A 6,664-nucleotide genomic window follows, 5' to 3' on the forward strand; every position below is an offset into this window, starting at 1 on the left:
GTAGTAGTGATATAATAGAGGCCTAGTAGTAGTAGTCACAGTAGGCTTAGTAGGTAGTAATAGTAACAGTAGGCCTAGTAATAGTGGTAATAGGCCTAGGAATAGTGGTAACAGTAGGCTTAGGTAGTAGTAGTAACAGTAGGCCTAGTAGTATTAGTAGCAGTAGGCCTAGTAGTATTAGTAGCAGTAGGCCTAGTAGCCTATTAGTAACAGTAGGCCTAGTAGCCTATTAGTAGCAGTAGGCCTAGCGGTAGTGGTAATAGTGCCTAATATTAGTGATGTTAGTAGGCCTAGTAGCAGTATTAGTAGTAATAGTAATACTAGTCCTAGTAGTAGTAGTAACAGTAGGCCTAGTAGTATTAGTAGCAGTAGGCCTAGTAGCCTATTAGTAGCAATAGGCCTAGCGGTAGTGGTAATAGTGCCTAGTATTAGTGATGTTAGTAGGCCTAGTAGCAGTAGTAGTAGTAATAGTAATACTAGTCCTAGTAATAGTAACAGTAGGCCTAGTAGTATTAGTAGCAGTAGACCTAGTAGCCTATTAGTAACAGTAGGCCTAGCGGTAGTGGTAATAGTGCCTAGTATTAGTGATGTTAGTAGGCCTAGTAGCAGTAGTAGTAGTAATAGTAATACTAGTCCTAGCAGTAGTAGTAACAGTAGGCCTAGTAGTATTAATAGCAGTAGGCCTAGTAGTATTAGTAGCAGTAGGCCTAGTAGCCTATTAGTAGCAGTAGGCCTAGCGGTAGTGGTAATAGTGCCTAGTATTAGTGATGTTAGTAGGCCTGGTAGCAGTAGTAGTAGTAATAGTAATACTAGTCCTAGCAGTAGTAGTAACAGTAGGCCTAGTAGTATTAATAGCAGTAGGCCTAGTAGTATTAGTAGCAGTAGGCCTAGTAGCCTATTAGTAGCAGTAGGCCTAGCGGTAGTGGTAATAGTGCCTAGTATTAGTGATGTTAGTAGGCCTGGTAGCAGTAGTAGTAGTAATAGTAATACTAGTCCTAGTAGTAGTAGTAACAGTAGGCTTAGGAATAGTGGTAACAGTAGGCTTAGTAGGTAGTAGTAACAGTAGGCCTAGCATTGGTGCCATTAATAGTGGTAGTGGTGGTACTAGGCCTAGTAGTGGTGGTAATAGTAAGCCTAGTATAAGTGGTAATAGTAGCCCTAGTATTGGTGGTATTAGTATGCCTACTAGTAGTGGTGGTGGTAATAAATTGGTTGCCATCGGCTATACTTTCAACAATAAATTAGAAGTACATACTGTACTAAACGGGAACATAAATGATTTCATTTATTCTGAAACAAAACAGTTTTATACAGATGCTGTCTGAGGATTTTCTTGTGCACTTTGCTATTACAATCTATTGTAATATGATGCCACCTAACCAATACATACATTGTTGAAATAAACCGTATAAACCTGATTAATGTGTTTCTGGAAAAGCTTCATCCAAGAAATGTTCCGACATTCTGTAAACACATTCAAAGGTGGAACTGCATTTAGAATATTCTTTCAATGCTTTCCTGGGCATCCTACAATAGTAAGCTATGTTAGAACAATTATTTGCGGCGCAGTATTTCACCATTTTCTTATTATTTCCCTTCAAGTGAACTTATATACACTCACACTCCTCAAATTAGCATGAAGTGCTCGCAATCCCGGCGAAGTATCAACTCCCTTTAATGGCGGCCGAACAGCGGTTCAATTTTGTACGCTACACTAGCGCCGTTGGTGTCTCTAGTTATATATTACAAACTCTTTGAGTGCGTTCTTTCGCTGTTTTATACGCGGTAACCTAGCGCTCAGATGATTCTTCTCAAGTGAGCGTACAGTAAGAGGAGTAGAAATAGAAGAGAGGGGGTCAATCGTATCTATTCCCTGTTAATCGCTGTTAATTCTATGACACTGCCACGATGAGCGCTAACATCGCCTCTTACCAACATTCCGTCACTGATTTTAGACTCCTGGAAATGGAGAATGAACTTGCGTGCTCTTGGTTTAAGTTGTTAGTCCTGGAACAATTTCTTGCCGTATTTCAAGAACTGAAGAAGAAGACATATTGAATTTTCTTGCCTAGGCGAGGGAAGGATGGCCGGACGAATTAAATGCGAAGAACCATACTGCGGAAGTAAGAAGAGTAGTCACCACTCGAAATGTTTCTTCAAAATACCTGGGATAGTGAGAGGTGAGTTTTCATTTACAATATATAGCAATGTTATCACTTATAACTAATTTGGGTAATTTCCTAGAAGACGGGCAAAATCCAACATGGCTGACGAAAACTACCAAAAACGTTATGCCAACTATGAAGTTCAAATGTCACCAAACATCACAAAAAGTGATGGTAAATCAAATATATATCTATATTTTTGAAGAGGAAATAGCCTTAAAAAAAAAAGAGAAATTAGTTTTTCACCTTTGATTTTTTTGGCGTTTGGTGGCATTCGAACCTCATAGTTGGCACTACTTTTCTGGCAGTTTCCGTCCGCACTTTACCCCCAAAAATCACTAAAACACAAAACAAATCCTAATTTATCACTTTATCAAATAAAATTCAATTCTCATTGACGTCTTCAACGACAACCACTTCACTTCAAGCAATAAAGCACTGAACCAACACTTTGTCGTACAGTCAACTTCGCATAAATAAATCACGTGTTTACACTAAATGAAATTCTCTTCAAACACTTATTACACCTTAACTTATACAGAAAATTCAGTAAATAATTCCTTCAAACCACATAAAAACAGATTTCTCCTCAACATTCAACACAATTCTTATTCACCAGCGAAAGAACTAAATCAAAATCGACACAAAATTTAATACTTTGTTCTAAGTTCACACATCTTTCACAATATCATAAAATGACAAACTTTAAATAGTTTTAGCCATCAGACACAATATAACCACCACTCAGTCAAACAACCAAGAACAACTGACGTTATTATCCATTCAAAATTAATGAATATTCTAGAACAAGTGACGACTATAAGCAATGAAATCGAAAGAAAATCATAAAATGACAAACTTTCAGTAGCAGCCATCAGACACCACATAACACCACTCACGTCAAACAACCAAGAACAACTGACATCGTCATTATATATTCAAAATTAATGAAAATTCTAGAACAAATGACAACTATAACCAATAAAATTAAAAGAAAATCACGGCGACACCTAGTATAAAAACCTAGAACTAACATATAAAAGACACTAAAAGATCACTAACATTTAACTCTGAAGTAAAAAAAGTTGGTAATGCTTACTACACTCAACCAAGTGCCCGTCTTCTATGAAATTACCCTAATTTGATATACTTGTAAATTTTGCTAGCCACGTGCATAATTTTAAATTATATAGGTTAGGTTAGCATATATTAATTCATACACACATATACAGAATTTGTAACATCTAGTTACATATTAACAGACTTTTATTATTATTTCTATTGATAGAAAATATATATATATATATATATATATATATATATATATATATATAGAAGATGCATTTTTTGTTTTTATTTTCGAAACTTTTTATACAGTGCAGGAGAAACTTTGCTGTTTTGCGCACCACACACGGGAGAAAAAAAGTTATTTCAAACACTGAATATAACCAATAAAATTGCAGCAAACCACGTCGTGTCGTGTGCAGCTTGGTACCGGAGTTTCAATATTCCAATAGAAAAAAATAGAGTAATAGACCCTTTCCTTGAATATTCCCCGCGTGGTATTATTACTTGAGACCTTTACATATTTATAACATTTATTATAAAAATAATAGTAATATGTATAATAATAAATTGCAATAATAATAATAATAATAATAATAATAATAATAATAATAATAATAATAATAATAATACTAATAATAATAAAAGTCTATTTATGATATAAGTAAATGTTATATAGGCTATACTATATATGTGTATAAATTACCGTAAGCACAGGAACGTGACTTCGTGGCACTTTATAAAATCACTCTAATAGCCTATAAATTGAAAGGGAACAGCTGCAGTGAGCTATGATGATGTAGCTTATACGTTAACCATTTTATGACATATTTTATACACCTATATTTTATTTTATTTTTTGTTTCGCCTACATTGTATTTTTACAAATGTTGTCTTTAAATACGAATTTTTTCCTGGACCAAAATTAGGCCTACAATAGAAATGATGAGATAATTAGTATTTTAACGTGAAGCTGACTGGAGGAGTTTATTTTAATTTTTCTTGGTTCTCAAAGTGATTTTATTAAGTGCCATGAAATGGTTTTCCTGTGCTCATAATTTATATTTATTTTACACTTTATTTCAATTTTTTTCAGATGCAAGGCATGCCTAGAAGCATTGGGCATATAAGATATGATGGTTAAAGAGCCCAACAAACTGCACAACAGCTTTCGGGAGCCATACCTTGCAAAGTTGAAGCTATCTCCAATGGTCAAGGTAACTTACTTAAGTAACTGCAAGCCTTTTATATTATGCAATTTCAGTGCTTCATATCTATACCTATAAATTCTGTCGTAATTGCAAATTGTGAATGAATACATAAAGAAAAGCCATTCACACAAATAGTAAAGTATCAGGCTAAGTAGATCCCATAATTAAAGCTTTGGGGCGAATAATGGTCTGTATTGCAATCTGCTAACTGGGCAGGAGGAACGAAAATGTTACATCGTCATTCCACTCATAAATAATTTACTATTGGACGGGCAACATACACCGTTATTCCATCAATATGTTTTGTACACTAAGCAAAGTATAGATTGTATGTTACTGAAAGTCATATTACACATCGGAGAAGTTTGTAATATTATGAACAGAATAATAATGAACACAATGACAAACACAGTTTTTAAATGTTGACTATAAGAGAGTAACACATTTTAAACAGTTCCTTTCTGACATCAAAAGCAAGCTGTGAGCACATCTTGAAAGAATTTCCGAAAATCTGTTCCTGAAACGAAATAACTTGATAACATTCTAAGATAAAGTATAATGGCAAAAATTGTAACATAAACCATTATTCGGCCCAACGCTTCAATTGTAACCTCTATCCTTGGTGGTACAGGACTACTTACTCTTGCTGTCAGTTCATAATTGTAACCTTTCGGTTGTTTTATTTTGTACGGGAAGAAACAGAGGACCCCCGCCAGAGAGGCTGGTGACCCCCCAAGAGAGGAGAGGCAGTGAGAAGAGGCGGGGGAGCCCCCAAGAATGCAAACCACGGCCAAACCGATAGTAACACTGAAGAGGAGGAAAATTTGCAGTCTTCGAGTACAACTGCATCATCTGAGAGGAAGAGTCCTCAAGACCACACAGAGAGATCTGAAGATTGACATTGCCCTTGCAACTTTAAGGAAGAAGGTTCCCGGGCCATTATATGAATTGGTAAAAAATTGTCTCTCCTCAAATGCAAGGTATGTACAGAGAGTTCGGTGGTCACCGGAATTGAAAGCAAAGGCTCTTAATATTTATTTACAGAGCCCACGTGCCTATAGAATGATTAGGAAGTTATTAAATTTCCCTTCTAAGGCTACATTGCTTAGAGTTTTGCGAAAGTATATCATTATGTTGGTTTTAGTGACAAATTATTCGACATACTAAGGAATGCCTGTAGTAAGATGACTCACACTGACAAAGTAGGTTGCCTTATGTGGGATGAAATATCTTTAAAAGCAGTGTTGACAAGCAATAAATGTCTGCAGCAACTAAATGGCTTAATGTCCGTGTTGCACTATTGAACATATACCAGGAGTAGCAGAATTTGCTAAGAAGTAATTCATTACCTGCTTGTAATAAAGACATAGACCACTCACCATAGACACAAGCATCTGATTTGCAGGATTACCTGACAAGTGTTTTTCAAATCTTTGAAACCCATCAACAAAATCATCATTATTGTTACAAGCCAAGCTGATTTTAGTGGTATTTCATCGCATATGAGACAGCACAGCTCATCTATGTCACTCATTTTGTCACAAGCATATTTTAGCTTATCCAGTATTTTCTCACAAAACCCAACATCATTTGTATATAAGGCAAACTTTCGTAGAAGAGTGGCTTTACAAGGAATACTCAATAATTTTCTAACAATTCTGTTTCACTTGTACTGTGTAAGTAGATATTAAGGGCTTTACATTTGAATTCTGTTAACCAGGGACATTCCTGTACAAATCATGAACCAGAGGATTGCCTGCAGGATTGTATATGTAAAATAATATTAACATTACTTTTCATATACAACTTTATCTTCGCTGACACTCCTCTTCTTCATGTCAACGAGAACTGCAGATGTGAGAAGTTTTGCACCTAATGTGTTTGTGAAACTGGATGCAGAAAAGTGATGTGCACATTTACTGATACTGTGGTATTGTGGCCAAATGAGTAGGTTTTCTTTGTGTATTTTTGATTTAAGATTTTGCATGTTTAATTTTAGTTGCTATTTATTGCTATTTTGTATTGTTCTTGTATTTTTGTTACATTATGTTTCTTGTTATGATTTGGTATTTTTCTCAAACAAAAGGAACCTAAATTAACTACAATACGAAGTAACTCAAGGCAATAATAATTTTTTTTCTTGAAATAACATCATAATATCAAACACAGGACCGATGTTGTTGGCATATTTCAACAAAGCCTGTGAAATGTACTGTAGACTCT

General features: G+C 35.2%; 1 long non-coding RNA gene across 1 annotated transcript; it reads left to right on the forward strand.

The window, feature by feature from the left end:
• The first annotated feature begins 1,675 nt into the window (after positions 1-1,675).
• On the forward strand, positions 1,676-5,475 carry LOC138691039 (uncharacterized). Its single transcript, XR_011329732.1, has 3 exons — positions 1,676-2,180; positions 4,327-4,447; positions 5,138-5,475. It is a non-coding gene; the product is annotated as an uncharacterized lncRNA (long non-coding RNA).
• Positions 5,476-6,664: the final 1,189 nt, after the last annotated feature.

This window comes from Periplaneta americana, chromosome 16 (genome assembly GCF_040183065.1).
Source record: "Periplaneta americana isolate PAMFEO1 chromosome 16, P.americana_PAMFEO1_priV1, whole genome shotgun sequence".
Lineage (NCBI taxonomy): Eukaryota > Metazoa > Arthropoda > Insecta > Blattodea > Blattidae > Periplaneta > Periplaneta americana.